Genomic DNA, 16,557 nt, shown 5'->3' on the forward strand with positions numbered 1-16,557 from the left:
TCTTTCAATAAATTAATGGGAAGTAGACAAGTAGGCAGAATGGAAAGCTGTTTAATGGAAGCCATAACTCATCCATGCATGGTACACATGTGATGGTTACAGGATATTTGCTGACATTATGGCTGTTCTAATATAACATTTGTTTGAGTGAGGACCAAGAAAGAGCCAAGCAGAGCAGAAAGAAGATGTTGAAGATTGAGGAAGACATGCCATGTCTGTCCTTTACAACAGAAGATACTCTCCTGTCACTTGTATCTGAGTAAGATTCTTCTGCTATTTCAGGAGGCCTTTGTATATGAAATGAGAAGCAGCCCTATATCTTATGAGCAGTGTCCCATATATTAAGAAGATAGATTGGTAATCAGTGAGCAAGGAAGCCACAAACATATACAGAGCTATGTTTAAAAGTTAGCAAAAAGTGACAAGAGACATAAGGAGAGAACACCTGTGGCATTTCACCTAGCAAGTATTAAATTATAAATTTTTATCAGTAGGTCTCTCTCTTTAAAAAAATTACCAATTTTTTGCACTGATGTGAAATACTTTGTTTTGGTAAAATTTATCTGCCTCTGCTTTACTTCTCTGCATAATTTCCTCATACTCTTTTTCAGACTAAGGCTATGATGTTGTCCATGTCAAGGTTCCTACTGGTGTCCATTTTCACAACCACATCCAAGTCTTGATCTAGTTTGTCAAGCTGTTCTTTCTCCTGTTGATTCAAATGTCACTTGTCAGTTCTGTAGCCTAGGCCAAGTGACGGTCACACGAAGGAAAGAGGATCTCTTCAGTGGATCCCTCCCTACTTACTTCATATATACACATTTCAAGAACTTGATCTCTTGATCCAGGAGACTGACTTTCCTCTCCAGTTCTGCATTATTTGAAAAGATACAGTCTATATCCTAAACAGATGACATTCTCGTATTACATTCTTTTTTATGGGAAAACTTCCAAAGAAAGGGGGGAATTAGAATTCACTTAAACCATTAAGAGGGATCAAAAGTTATTTTAAAAATGTAAATAAATAACAATAACAACAATAATGTCATGATTTTTAAACCTATTTTTCCCAGGTTTCCTGTCCCTGTGTGCTGGTTCTTAAATTCAGGAGAGATATCTCTCTTTGTGCCAAGAATTTATCCTATTATTTGCAAAAGCATTAAATAGAAAATATGTTTTTCTTTTGTAAAAATACTGTGCTGTTGAGGGCCTCTTTTCTTCTTTTCAGCTATTTACTTTAATTAAACATATCATATAAATATTTGGAAAAGGTGGGGAAAATGAAATATTTTTAAATACACGCCTAAAGTAAGATCTTGAGTACAAGAAAGGGCGAGTCCATTTTTTAAAATTATTGCTATTTTACTTGATATTTTATTTATTTCTGCAGTTTTTTTTTTTAAAAAAATGGATATGTGCTTTTAATTATTGATTTTTTAATGCACAATTTCATAACATACTTTCCTATCAATATATAAAATATAACCACATTTGTAGGTGTATTTTATAGTTTCTATGTTCACATCAGTGGTGGGATTCAAATTATTTTACTACCGGTTCTGTGGGCGTGGCTTGTTGGGTGTGGCAGGGGGAAGGATACTATAAAATCTCCAGTCAGAGGTGGTGTTTGCCGGTTTTCCAATCTACTCAAAATTTCCGCTACCCGTTCTCCAGAACTGGTCAGAAACCGCTGAATACCACCTCTGGTTCACATCACATGCTAAACTTGTTTTATGCTTAGAGTATAGAATTAAACCAATGACTTGATAAATTTAAACCTTGATCCATCAGCTAACTACACTGGAAAGTATAGACCGCTGGTAGAAGGTAGGTGGTTTATACAGCATGCTATATAAAAAGTCTGACCAGGATAAATTAATCAAACTTAATGGGAAGTACAGTATAAATGAAACTATTTGTAATAAGAATTCATTTTTTTATTTTGGGAGCAAATGTTTTGCATTCCCAGAATCCAAAAAAAGAAGAGAAAATGACAGAATCATATGGAATAATGGGAAGAATGTGAAATAAATGTACCATTAAATTGGATAGAAATAGTACTGGATGAATAATTTTAAAAATCCATATGCTTTACATTTGAAAAACAACCTTCTTTAGTATCTGACTACTGATTCAATGTATACTTTAGAAGGTTTCTATTAATCAGCATAGCTATTTATCCAGCACCTATTTTCAACATGCTACTCCAAATTCACCATTGCCCATGATATCAATGCAAGACTATGTTGCCGTGCTATTATAGATTGTACTATATTATCAAAAAAATCTGGCTGATTGACACTGAATATATTCTTTTTTCATTCTTGTTAAAAATTGGATTGCCAGAATCATATTGAAAAATAATAATGATGGTAACAGTAACATCTGAGGACTATCAGAGTTGCTGTTTTTTCCAAATGTAACATTTATCCCATTGCTCATTATCTTGATTTTAATTTTTTTTAACTAACTTCACCAAGGAGTTGTTCTGCTTACCTTCCTAAGTTCTATAATCTCTTTCTCTGCTGCAACATGCTGGTAGACTTTCTCTTCATATCTAGAAGGAAGGACCATCAAAAATACAATAGAGAGAGAGAGAGATAAATCAAACAGCAAACGTGGGTGACACGAAGTTATAATCTTCCCAGTGAGGTGGTTTTATGATGGCTCCAAATGTTCCTATATGTATCACTCCCAAAATATCTCTGGGAAAGAGGAATGGGAAAATAAGCCTATCTGACATATTGGCAAATCATGAGAAGAGTAATGATCCCATGTGTGGAAAATTCATCTTCAGTTATTTCTAGTTAAGACGAATATGTAACAGGTGATAGTAGATTATTCTTCTTGAATACATGGCTATTCGTTTGATCTCTTAACAATAGTGGGATAACAATAACTCCCTGTTCCAAAATTCCCATACAATTTTCCCAGATCTCTATATTACTCTGTCTTTATATTCATTCCAAGGCCTGGCTGACTCTTGAAATACAACCAGATATCATTTATTTTCCTCCTTTGTTTAGTGCCAGGACTTCTGGTGAAATATTCTTGAACTGCCTTGGGCCAAAGGAAAAGGGAACACTATAATATGAGAAGTCTGTCCAACAAATTCAGGTAGAAAAAACAATGATCTCCTTCTCAGAAAGTCACTTCATACATTTACTACACGGGCTACATATCCTAAATACATCTAAAACAGGAATTAGAGCAATCTTATGCAGGCCTACTCAAATGTAAGCCTCGTTATGTTTTGTGACATTTGTTCCCAAGACATGTAGTGCAGATTTGTTAAGAAGCACGAAATCTATGTTATTTTTTTAAATCTTCTCTGCAATCTGCAGTTTGTGCCTTTGTACTTTCTCTATCACTTTGCAGTTTCTCCTTCTCATATTGTAAATATTCCAACTCCTTCTTCAGGCTTGCAATGTATTGTTCAAACATGCACTCTAAGCTTTCAGTGGGTGGTTTAGTTTGTTGCTGCAGGAAGGCCCATTTAGTTTTTAGCAGCTGGTTCTTCTGTTCCAGGCACTGCACCTAAAATCCAAGGTGAAATCCATCCACAAATCCATCAGTACATCAAAACAACCCATCAGTCAAAGCTGAAGTTCTGTTTCATAGGATGCTTTGCCCCTCAAACATTTTAGCAGTCCAATCTAAAAAGATGCAGAATGCATTATTGGGCTGATAAATGAAAAATCCAAATGGAAGCTAAAACCAAAGCAGGAGCAATCTCTAGAAGGTAGAATATGTAATAGAAAAGAATGAAAGAAACAGAGCTTGCTCAATGTAATTTAAATTATGCAGGGACATGGCCCAACAATTATTCTCAAGGCTTCAGGCTTGAATATTAAATAGAGTTAATAAAGTTACTGGCTCATTTACAAAATACTTAATAGATCCCAATTATTATTAGATGTTGGTTCAGCTTGTTAACATGTCTAGGTTTGCTTCCATGGAAACAATTTATTCAACACATGCAACCAGGCTATGGACTTCTTTTCAGGTACACTTTAAAAGATGTCAGGAGAAGAGGAAGAATAAATATTCATTCCAATTTCAAAGTAGTTATGAGAGATTATGTAAAGCCTAGATTTTAGCAGTTCAACTCAAGTGAGCACTATATTGGTGCAGATGATAACTGAAAATAGCAATGAGCATTATAGAACAATATTGGGAACAAAAATAATACAATGTTGGCAAAAAACTGAATGCACAATTATCACATTAAACAAGAAGAAAACCTTCTACGCACCAATTCCATCCATGCTTTCTACAATTTTGTAAACAACAAACTAAAAGACTCAAGGTCCATCCCACCCCTGAAAGGACCTAATGGTAAAGACTGCAACGATGACACTATTAAAGCCAACCTCTTTAACACATTCTTTGGCTCAGTATTTGTAAAAAGCAATGGATCATGCCCAATATTTCCTAGTTGAACCACAGACAACTACAATGATCTAATACATATCGATTTTACAGAAGACATTGTTGAAAAAGCACTGCGCAATCTAAAACCATCCCTATCTATTGGACCGGATGGAATATGTGCCTACTTCTTAAAAAAAGCTATTCACTGCCATAGCTGAACCTCTAAGCATAATCTTTGAAAAATCTTTCAGGACCAGCTCCTTGCCAAAACTATGGTCACAAGGCACGATCATCCCCATCTTCAAAAAGGGAGACCCCAGCCTAGTTGAAAATTACAGACCAATCTCTTTATGCTGCGTCACCTGTAAAGTTATGGAATCAATTATTAACCAATCCATCATCCTCCACTTAGAAACACACAACCTACTCTCTAATAAACAATTTGGTTTCAGGAAAAAACTATCATGTAATCTGCAACTCTTACACTGCAAAAATATATGGACTACACAACTCGATCAGGGCAAAGCAATAGATGCAATCTACATAGACTTTGGTAAAGCCTTTGATTCAGTGGTACACGACAAACTAGTCCTAAAACTAAAATCTTACGGTATCTCTGGACACCTGCATAACTGGATAGAAGCATTCCTGTCAAACAGACAACAAATGGTCAAAATTGGGAGTGTCCTATCAAATTCTGTACCTGTCAACAGTGGTGTCCTCCAAGGCAGTGTTTTAGGACCTACTCTCTTCATACTCTACATAAATGACCTCTGTGATCATATCAAGAGCAACTGCATCCTCTTCGCTGACGATGTAAAGCTATTCAACACCAAAGACAATACTGCTACCCTTCAAAAAGCCCTCAACTATGTATCAGAATGGTCAAACAAATGGCAACTTCAAATCTCAACAAACAAATGCTCTGTCCTACATATTGGCAAAAAAATCAGAAAATAAAATACAGGCTGAATAGTCAAGACCTTGTTGATGATTCAAACTCTGTCAAGGACCTTGGAGTACTCATCTCTAATGATCTAAGTGATGGAGCCCACTGTAACTACATAGCCAAAAAGGCATTAAGAGTTGTTAACCTAATCTTATGTAGCTTTTTCTCTGGTAATATTACACTACTAACTAGAGCATACAAAACATTTGTTAGACCAATACTCGAATACAGCTCATCAGTCTGGAACCCACATTATGTATCTGATATTAACACAGTTGAGAAAGTCCAGAAATATTTCACAAGAAAAGTTCTCCACTCCTTTACTCGTTGCAGAATACCTTATTCCACCAGACTTGAAATTCTGCACCTAGGAAACCTAGAACTACGCTGCCTTCGGTCTGATCTAAGTATAGTATATAAAATCATACATTGCAATGTCCTACCTGTCAATGAATGCTTCAGCTTCAACCATAACAACATGAGAGCAAACAATAGATGCAAACTCACGGTAAACCGCACCAAACTTGATTGCAGGAAATACGACTTCAGCAACAGAGTGGTCAATGTCTGGAATACTCTATCTGACTCTGTGGTTTCTTTCCCCAAACCTCAAAAACTTTAACCTTAGACTGTCTACTATTGACCTCACCCCTTTCCTAAGAGGTCTGTAGGGGTATGCATAAAGCGCACCAACGTGCCTACCGTCCCTGTCCTATTGCTTCTTTTATTTTTCTTATATGTATCCATGTATTCATAACTATGTTTTTACTTATACCTATTATCTTGTAAGCAATTGACAAAAAAAAAAAAAAAAAAAGAATTCTTAGTGCAACAGTAATCTCAAGTGGTGTAAGCATAGGATCAAAACTAAAAATGATACCAAATTGTCCAAGCAATCCTAGTTTTATCAGTAGCCCAGTGGAGTAAGGGACTTTAAATCTTCAGATTTGAAAATCTCACCTTATCAATGAAACCAGAAAATTTGCTGTTGAGGGACTTCATTTGCTCCATCTCTTTGCATTTCACTTTCTGGATCTCAGGGGAGATATTGACATGGAAAGGCTCCAACAGCTTGTAATCAACATGTACTCCCTGGATGCTGTATCTCCTTGTTACTCCCTGGATTCCACTTCCACAGCTGCCACTTTTGTGATCTCCACACAGGGATACAGTTGTCCTTCCTCCAAAATTGGACATTTTCCTGCTCCTTCTGGAGCCAGAATGATGCCAGGAGCTTGAGCTCCTTGCACTATAGTCGATAAAAGGACTTTGTGCACTCATTGGCTGATGGAAGGGGCTGCAGAGAAGAAGGGTAAAAACCTGGATATAAAACACCTCCAGTGGAGACTTTTGAGTTGGCCTCTCTTTTATGTGTTTGAGAATCTAGGCTTGGTTACATGAGAAGATGAGGATTCATGTGGTTGGAAAGCCTGGCAGTAAAATATGATCTTCAAGAAGCTAGACTGCTGGTAAACCAGAAAATAATATTGTGGCTCTTTTTATATTATGATGGGAGAGAAAACTTCTGTGTATGATACTATTAGATCAAAAGTATGGATCAAATAGTTGAGGAACTAAAAATAATCCATGAAAAAAATCTAAGCCAAAATGGAAGTCTACAGCAAAACAATAATTATCCAGTAGCAGTTAGTAATTTTAAGATTTGTCAGGCCTTTTGACCAAAAAACTTCTCTTCTCATGTGTTGCATTATGCAGCTGTTTTGGGTCCACCAATACAGCTCCCTCAGATAACTATGGAAAGAATGAAACTTTTTTTTGTGCAGACACCAAAATGTTAAATACAGCTATGAGATAATGTAGATGCTCATGACTCTTGCACTGCTATCAACAACAAACATTAATAGGAAAAATGGACAGATAGGTAAGGATGAGGTAGTGTAATAAGAGTTACATGGGAACCAAGGACATGCTAATGTTCACTCTTTCATTTAAGTGCAAGACTACAATATTAATCTTAACCCATATTTCTTACTTACTTTCAGAATTTCCTTCCTTCATTGATTTTTAAAATATCTTTTTAGTTCAAATCCATGATAGATGACAATCCCTTGAGCTTACTTTTGTAAGGCTGAGAGAAGCTAGATCCAGTCCAACTTTCAGGAAAGTGATCCCCCCTCCCCAACCAGAGAGGTTTTGAAGAATGTACAAAGAATCACAGTAGATTTATCAACAACAAGCATGATAAAATAATCAGCAATCAAGAAACGTATATTGAATTAAATCAATATTTCCTGCAAGATTTTAGCTCTACTTAAAAAAAAAAAACAGTCTCCCAGCTTAGCATACCCAGAGTTATGCATTGTGCATCCAATCCTACAAAATAAATTGAATTGAATTGAATATATGAATATTGGATAAAGGACTCATTACTTCCTTTATGAGCTAATCCTGCAAATTACTTTTTTAAAAATTCAGGATAATAGGTGTAATGTGGTAGATTTGGGAGAGCTGTCATACTAACACATGAACACTGTAACATTTGATAATCCCTTTGATTTAAGACCAAAGAGATTCTTTGAGATTTCTCTAAGCAGATCATCATTAATTTTCACCATCATCATGTTTTCTTGATTCATTTCTTAGAACAAATGAATCTGACAAAGCCTTTGCTTTATTCTACAGATAGTCCACACTTACCCACCTGTTATGGTGGTAGAAAAAATAGCTTTACAACCCACTCTCACATTGATAAACTATCTCAGCATCCCACAGACCTGTGACCATCATTCATGAGCTTTGCAAATGACTTGCAACAAAGCAAGGTTAAATAGAAAAGGTGGAGGTTAGATCGTAACCCACAGTCACGTGATGTTTCACTCAACCAAATGGGGAATAAGGTCATAAGACTATTGTAGTCATTTGATTTTCCACTTGGTTACCATGGCACTTAACAATGTAGTGGTTGATCCCAGTTGTGATTGCTAAGCAAATATAGCATATACCTGTATTTTATTAGCATAGTAGGGAGCAGCTGACCCTTTCAATCACAAGCCAGAGAGGGTGTCACATGACCACTGAGAGCCAATAAAGGAAAAGAAGAGGGTTCTATGAGATGTTGGGCGGGATGCGTTTTGAACTCCTTTGTGCAAGTTGGATGGAGTCCTGGAGGGAGGAGGTCATCTCAGGCTGGAATGGGACAACTCAACATAACAAACTCGCTGCAGGACAACTTGCTGTGGGACAATTCTACAATTCAATTTAATTATTTAAAATAAATTAAAAATTATTTTAATTTTTGTTGTTCACATTTTGATTTCTCCCTCCTTTGGCATTCTTTATTTAATGATTCTATTCAACATTTTTTTTGACATTAGTGTAACTCTTGTCCTGCAGCAAGTTGTCCTGTGGTGAGTTGTCCATGGCAAGTTGGTAGTGGCAGATTGGCTGTGATGAATTGACTGTGGAGAGTTGGCTGTGCAAGTTGGTTGCGGTCAGTTGTCGTTAGACCCTCTCAGGCAAGGTTGAAAATGGAGTTACTTAGCTATAGTTATACCAATAAAGGTGAGTATTTGTAGCTCAGGACTGAAATGAGGGGTTCCTTGGTGCTCTCTAAGCCTGCTTGCTTTCTTGCAGACATTTCATTACCCAAACTAAGTAACTTCATCAGTGCTCATGCAGCACGTCTACAAGAAAACAAGCAGGCTCAGAGAGCATCATGGACTCCTGATGTCTTGTATGCATGAAACCTTGTTTTCTTTTGGCACATTTAATATGATTGTTTTTTGCTTAAATCCTGGTGTTAACCAACTACCTCTTTATTACTTGCTTCAGCTTGACTGGGCTGTTGACTCCCCAACGTTTTTGTTTTTCCCTTCCTGTAATTTAGCCAGAACCAGGTGGGGTGAGGATTACAGTTTTTGGTTCCCCAGAGGGCTGGTGGAGAAGGGAGAAAGTGGTTCACAATAAAGGTGTTAATGAGAGGATTTAATTTTCCAGTCACTCCTAGCAGTGGGTTACCGCAAAACTAAAGTAACTCAGAAAGATGCCTTTTCCCCTTATTATACTTAGATTTTCCTCTGTATGCTTCAGTCAGCTCAGCTTCAGGGTTGACATAGAATTAAGTCCTGCAAGATTCCATACATTGCATTTCATCTCGCAATTTCATGCCCACCCACTCACCCGCAATACCCCTGTGAAGTATGTGAGGTTGAAAAAGTGTACTCGCTGTCAGTGACCCTATGAGCCCCTGTCACTGAGGTTGAATTTGAACCTGGGTCTTGTGCCTTAGTCCCATACTTAGTCTCTCCATACTGCCTCTTAAAGGACTCAGCTATTTGTTTGTTAGTTAGTTATTTTTATTTAGTTATTTTTATTTAGTTATTTATTATTTAAGTTATTTTTTACAAATAACTCAAGGCAGCAAAGATATCCAACATATATTCCTCCTCCTATTTTCCCCACAACAACAACCCTGGGCATTGAGTTAAGATGAGAATGGTCACCCAGCTGGCTTTCATGGCTAAGGAAGGACTTGAACTCATGGTCTCCTGCTTTTTAGCCTGGTGCCTTAACCACTAAAACATACTGGCTTCAGATGTCATGTATGGACACATGACATTTGAAGACCACACCTGAAACCACCTCCAGCTCGTCCTTCAAAAGCCCTCATTTCAAAATGTCAAGAAAGTCTTAAAATAGCCCTGCCATGAGACTGAGAAATCTCAGGATTTTCAGTCCTTTTCCATGTGCAATTGGGGGAGGGGGAGCAACCAGGATAGATCCATTGCTTCAGTTCTTTTAGGAGCCACATGTGTCATTGTGTGTGTGTGTGTGTGTGTGTGTGTGTGTGCGTACGCACACATGTGTACACAATTCTCATTGCATAGTTGCAGCCATGACTTTTTGATAAGGTCTATGCTCAGTTTGTACTTAGTTGAGTCAAATTGGCATGTTGAATGCAGTTGAATTCCCTGTGGGCACAACTTCCACGTAGTCTTCAGGGAGTTGTCAAAAAAGTAAAAAATGGCAGCCACAATGTGATTCAAGGCCTGCTCTCTTTTTGCATGCAGGGTTTTCATCACACAGTTGCAGTCACCGCCTTAACAGATGGTACTTCTGGAAAAAAAAATCATTTTTGATTGCAAGGTTGTGGATGCCATCTTGTTTTTATTTTTAGTTTTACCCATTCTCTGCAGTCTGCGTAGTTTGGCAAAAGTTCTCCTTTGCTTTTAGAGACTAACTAGACCAGGGGTCTTCAACCTTGGCAACTTTATGACTTGTGGACTACAACTCCCAGAATTCCTCAGCCAGCATGTGGACTTCAACTCCCAGAATTCCTCAGCCAGCATGCACTAGCTGAGGAATTCTGGGAGTTGAAGTCCACAAGTTACCAAGGTTGGAGACCCCCTGAACTAGACAACCCTGTGACCTATTGGGTCATCTTTTGAGAGAAAGGCAGGACAGTCAGATGTGACAAGAATGCATGTTAAATTTTAGGTTGATCATATTATTTTTACTCCAATGCTACAGTCCTATGATCATCTAAGAAGAATATATATGGGAAATAGAAAAAATATTTGTATTGGCAAACAAATTTCAATTATAAATCAATATTTATCAAAAGTGATAGAAAAACCATGGGAGGGGCAGAAAACAGTGGAAGCTTGGCGACTTTTGACTCCCTGCCAGCTTCCTCATCGACTTTACTTGTGGGAAGATGGCAGGAAGCATCAGAAATCACAATCCTATGTGTGCAGGGATGCTGCAACAGCCACAACTTTCTGAATAAAACTGAACATTGTGGAGATTTCATCACCACAGAAGAAATGGATCCCAAATTTGTTTGTTTTTAAACCATTTTAAGTTTGTGGAATTTAGGTACCTTGATTAAAAAATTGTTGCAGTATAATGCACCATTTGGGCTAATTCGAGAGTACAAGCAGGCAAACAGATAAACTCAATGAGAATTATAGATGGTAGGTAGTTAGGTAGGTAGAGATAGAGAAATAGAAATGTATAGTTATAAATATATAGATGATATAGAGATGGATATAGATATATAGAGATAGATATATAGATAAATATAGATATATGCATATAGATATATATATCTATATCTATCTATATCTATATCTATATCTATATCTATATCTATATCTATATCTATATCTACCGTGTTTCTCATATAATAAGGCCGGGTCCTATTTTTTTGAGCCCCGAAAAATGGCTAGGCCGTCTTTTGGGGTGACTTAATTCCACCCCCTTGCATCTTCGGGCAGGCGGCGACGGCTTGGATGTTGACCTCGGCGTTGGTGGGGCACTTTGTATCGGGGTCAACGCAGGCAGCACCATATCCGGATGTGCAACAAAAGTACTTCCTAATGGCAAGCCCCCCACCATTCCCACCATTTCGCATGTTTTAATATGGGCATTAATTTGGGGGAGGGGCTTAATTTCATTTCATGCCTATAAAACATGCTGGGACTTCCTATTGGGGGAGGCCGTATTGTTGGAGAAACAGGGTATATCTATCTATCTATCTATCTATCTATCTATCTATCTATCTATCTATCTATCTATAGATTCCAATAGATATATAGATATATATAGATAGATATAAATAGATACAGATATATAGATATAGCTACCATAGATATATAGATATAGATAGATATATTCCCATAAAAAAAACAAGATGGAAAAACGCAGTCAAAATGTCTCTCTCTCAGGACCTCCTGCCAGCATCAATCACTTTTTAAAAACTAAGACCAGGTAAAATGTCATATTATACTATCAAAGATTTTATAGTTGACAATGAAATGAAACAATTTCATTGATGGAGAGGAAAGAGAGACATTTGTGTGAATTTGTGTGAATTTCAGAGAGAGTTGATGTTTGAGATTTGATCCACATTAAAGATTTGAGATTTGATCCACATTGAAGCAGAGGGGTTTTTTTTTTTTTACATAGCGAAAAAAGGCTTTTCAGTTGCAATAACTTTATATCCTCTTCGGTGTCTCTTTTGTCCCAGGCTGAAGGTAGTTTCTTCTTTGCATGCCAGATTACCAGGGAAACGATGTTAGCAGCGTATCTCACCAATGATGACCAGTGATAGCAAGCTTTTCAAAGAATGTATTTAGTTCTAAGAAACGCTACGTAAATTCTTGCTTCACTTTTTATAGTTATCACCTTTATTGGGGAGTAATGCTGCAATCTATGCATTGTCACTGAATGATCTATCTAGAATGGTGGGCAAAAAGCACAAACAGTGAAAAATGCTGAAAGTTGACCTCATTCTGATGATAGAAAGCAAGGTTAAGTGTACAAATGTTGTTTTGCACCATTGCCATGTTCAAAATGCACTTTTAGTACAGAAACAAATTATCTTAAGGGCATTTTGAAAAATGTGCCAGCATTATTTCATTAAACTTTTGGCACTGGCAACCATCATCATTCAAGAGGTGTGCTAAACTAGGAAGTAGATGAAAGAGTAAAATATTGTTTTTCGTTGCTTTCATGACTCATTTACTAAAAAAGAAACTGCCAGCTATAATACTCCCAAAGAGCTTACTTACTTAAATGTTTATTTTGAGAAATTACTTGTTTAAAACTTGGGATGCAGCAAAGGTATATCTGTGGAGAGTCACAAAGACTCAAAATGCATTAGCACCTTTTGCTTCATCTTTCAAACTCTGAGTCTGAAAAAAAAACTTCATTTGAAATCAAAGGATAATAGCTGAGATATGGCAGATGCAATTGAATGGATAATAATAATCAGCATGTTATTATAATTTGCCTTTTATCCTATAAGCACCACCCAATTTCTAACAATCCAAAATAAAGTATGAGCAATTAAAAACTGATTAAAATTATGATTATTAATGGTAAAGTGAATGGTGTTTTTGACATATAAAATGCTGTGTGTATTTTTATATGTACCACTCTCCTTCCCATTACAGTTTTCTTAATGTACCAATTTTTATGACCTACTGTTGAACCAAGAAATACTTTAATATTTATGCTATGAATTAAATGCCCATTTGTTTTTAACCTTTTTCCTACTGTAGCATGTGGACTATTCTGATAACATGAATTATTTGAGGATCTAATTATTTCACCATTATTATTCAGATCGAATCGAGTAAAACACACTATAAGCAATTGAGATTGCAACTACTGGTTGAGGGAGCAGAGAGATGTTTAATAGTTACCAACAATCCATTTGTTCAAATTAGACACCTAGCTGGTTAGATAAATAATTCCATAATCTCAGAATATAAGTTTATTTAACCAAGGCATGAGGTTTATTGTTTACCATACACAGTGAACATATTGTGGCAGTTTGATAAATTTAAGAATATGAAACAACTTTGTTTTTCAAGTTAATGTGCGCTTTAGATAACACTATAGGTATTATCTGTAGAACATACTAGGTATTTAGTTGTACTTGGTTACAAGTTCCAAAATGTTCTAGTTCAAGACAGCTCTTAAACTATATAGCTAGTATATTAATTTGAAAACTTAACGTAAGTGGATTCTCCATGCCCTTACTATGACTAAAAGACTGACATTGCAACATTGAAAAGATAAATGTATGGATTTATTTTTCACTCAATGGATTGAAACTTGATTACATTTACCACCTATTAGCAGATTGCCTGTAGATGGAAGATTTTTGTGTGGAAAGAATTAAGAAATATGGAAATAATTGATACAACACACAGTTGATGAAAAAAGAATAATATACAGAAATGCCTTAGAACTTAATATAATTGAATAATATTTACATTAGATAAGTATATGGAATTATCTGTGAATTGCTATAATGACATACTTCGTTCCTTTCTTTTTCTTTTCACATTTAAAGCACATTTAATACATAGTTTTTGTATGTATAGTGGAACCTCGGGTCGTAAACGCTCCTGTTTGTAACCAAATCGGGTGGTGAACAAAAAATCCACTGATTTTTGAATCGGGTCATGATTCAAAAATTGGGTGGTGAAAATTGGTGTGGAAAGATTCCCTTTCTGCACCGATTTCCCCTTCGACACCATTTTGTTTGGCTGCACGCATGCGCAGTCAGTCGTGCTTCCAGACACAACCAAATCGAGTCGTAAACTGAGTCCAGGAATGGATTACGGTCGCGACCCAAGGCTTCACATTATAATAAATTTGCATTATAATTATCTTTGTGTTTTCTTTCTTTTTGTTATTTTTTAAAAGCAATAAATATAAGTAAAACAAGCAAAGTGTTCTAAAAAAAGTATCACTCTTGCTGTCTCCTGACGCTGCACAGAATGTACAGATTAAAGGCTTTTATTTCATGTTAAGGTTGTTTGTGTGAAATACAGAGGTAAAAATAAGGGGTGTGGATTGTGGAAAAATCTGGAGGATGGCCATGATTCCTCCTAGAGCAGGGGTGTCAAACTCACATCGTCATGGTAGTATCACATGACATATTGGGACTTTTTTCCCCTTTGCTAAACTGGGTGTGGGCGTGGCCAGCACGTGACGCATCCGGCTCATGGGCCGGGAGTTTGACAGCCCTGCCCTAGAGGGACAAAACGAGGTCAGGTTTCTCCTGGGAGTATATACCGGTTGTTAACATTCTAAGCAGTTCAGAGAACTGGTTGTTAGAAGAAATTACTGGCCTAATCCTGTAAGGAAGGCAGGAAGGAAACATTCTGGTGTTGCTTACAGAAACTGCCTCTCCATTAACTCTTATTACATTCTTGGCATGACTAGACTTCCTGTCTCAGGAACTTCTCTGGAGTTATTTTCCCTCCTTTGCTGGTACTTTGCTTGTGTGGAGTGACCATTCAAAGTTACAAAGGCACTGAAAAAAGTGACTTATGACTGTTTTTCACACTTACGACTGTTGCAGCATCCCCACAGTCACAAGAGGCCAGGCGAGGTGATGTGTGCCTCGATGATATTGAGTTGGCCACACCCAGCCAATAACATGACCATCAAGCCATGTCCACCCAATCACATGACCACCAAGCCACGCCCACCAACTAAGCCCCACCCACAGAACCGGTTAAAAAATTTGAATCCTACCCCTGGCCAACATATATAGGGAAATTTGCCAGTATTTCGAGTACAATAAGCCACCAGTTAAGATGGAGATGGGAAATCTATAGCACTTCTTAGTTTGCTTTATTATAATCCCCAATCTGCATGGTTAAGTCTGAAAGGCAGTGGGAATCAGGAACTAGCAACATCTGGAAGATCACAGGATCAATATTCCTGACTTAATGTAATGCTTGCAAATTTATACCTTACTTAATTGGCCTTTATAAAAAACACATTTTTATTTCCAAATCAATGGAATGTTAAAAATAAATTATGCTAAATAACTTTGCCATTCTGTCCGTCAGCAGACAATTCTGCTTCCCAAAACAATTGAGATAGGTCAAGAAGCCGGCAAAAGAAATGTCAGGTTTGAAAATAGTCAGATCAGGTTAAAGATTCCAGAGGGGGAAAAATCCAGAAAAAATTCTCCCAGTACCGTGCATTCCTATGAGAAAGGACAGAGCTGCTATAAAAGCACTGGAAAGATTTAGAGAAGCTATGGCCTGCAGCCTTTCTTTTCTTTCATTGAAAAAATACGAATCTATTTAATTCTGACAGTATTCTTAACTTTCTTATATGACTCTGTTCTAATTAACCTGCATATTCATCATTCAGTGCGATGAGTCCTGATATTATCTATTAAATCTTATGTAGAAAAAAAAATCCTGTGATGGCAGTCCCCACCCCAATTTGTTTTTCTAGTTAACTTCATTCTAGTTAATTTCATTCATTCAAAGGTAGCCAGAAATATGTTACTTTTACCATTGGTGATTAAGCAGTGTGTATGCGACAGAAGAGCTCACTGCGCCAATTTATGCTTGACCACAATGTGGTTTGTAATGCAAGTTGTTTAGCTACCTGAATAAGCATATCCAAGATACTGGGTTATTACAAATGACAGCCAGTTTATATGAATGTGGACTTTGATGCATTCTCCATTTGTAGAAATACATCCTCTTTTCCCCAAGATTAAAATAATTAAGATTAAGACATGCTGCCTGGGCTCATGCTGCAATTATCTTTGTTTCTCCCTGCTATAGTGACATTTCTAGCTGAATATACGGTAGAAAACAAAATTTATTTACAACCATACAAGTTGTACAAGTGGAACTTTTTTGGGTTTTTTTGCGGGGGGGGAATTAAAAAAGAAACCTGTACAATCTGGAGCAGAATTTTAGGCTCCCATTGGTGGTGCAGGT

Source organism: Notechis scutatus, chromosome 2 (genome assembly GCF_049901735.1).
Source record: "Notechis scutatus isolate UNSWTSFEM ecotype Mainland chromosome 2, rNotScu1.2, whole genome shotgun sequence".
Lineage (NCBI taxonomy): Eukaryota > Metazoa > Chordata > Lepidosauria > Squamata > Elapidae > Notechis > Notechis scutatus.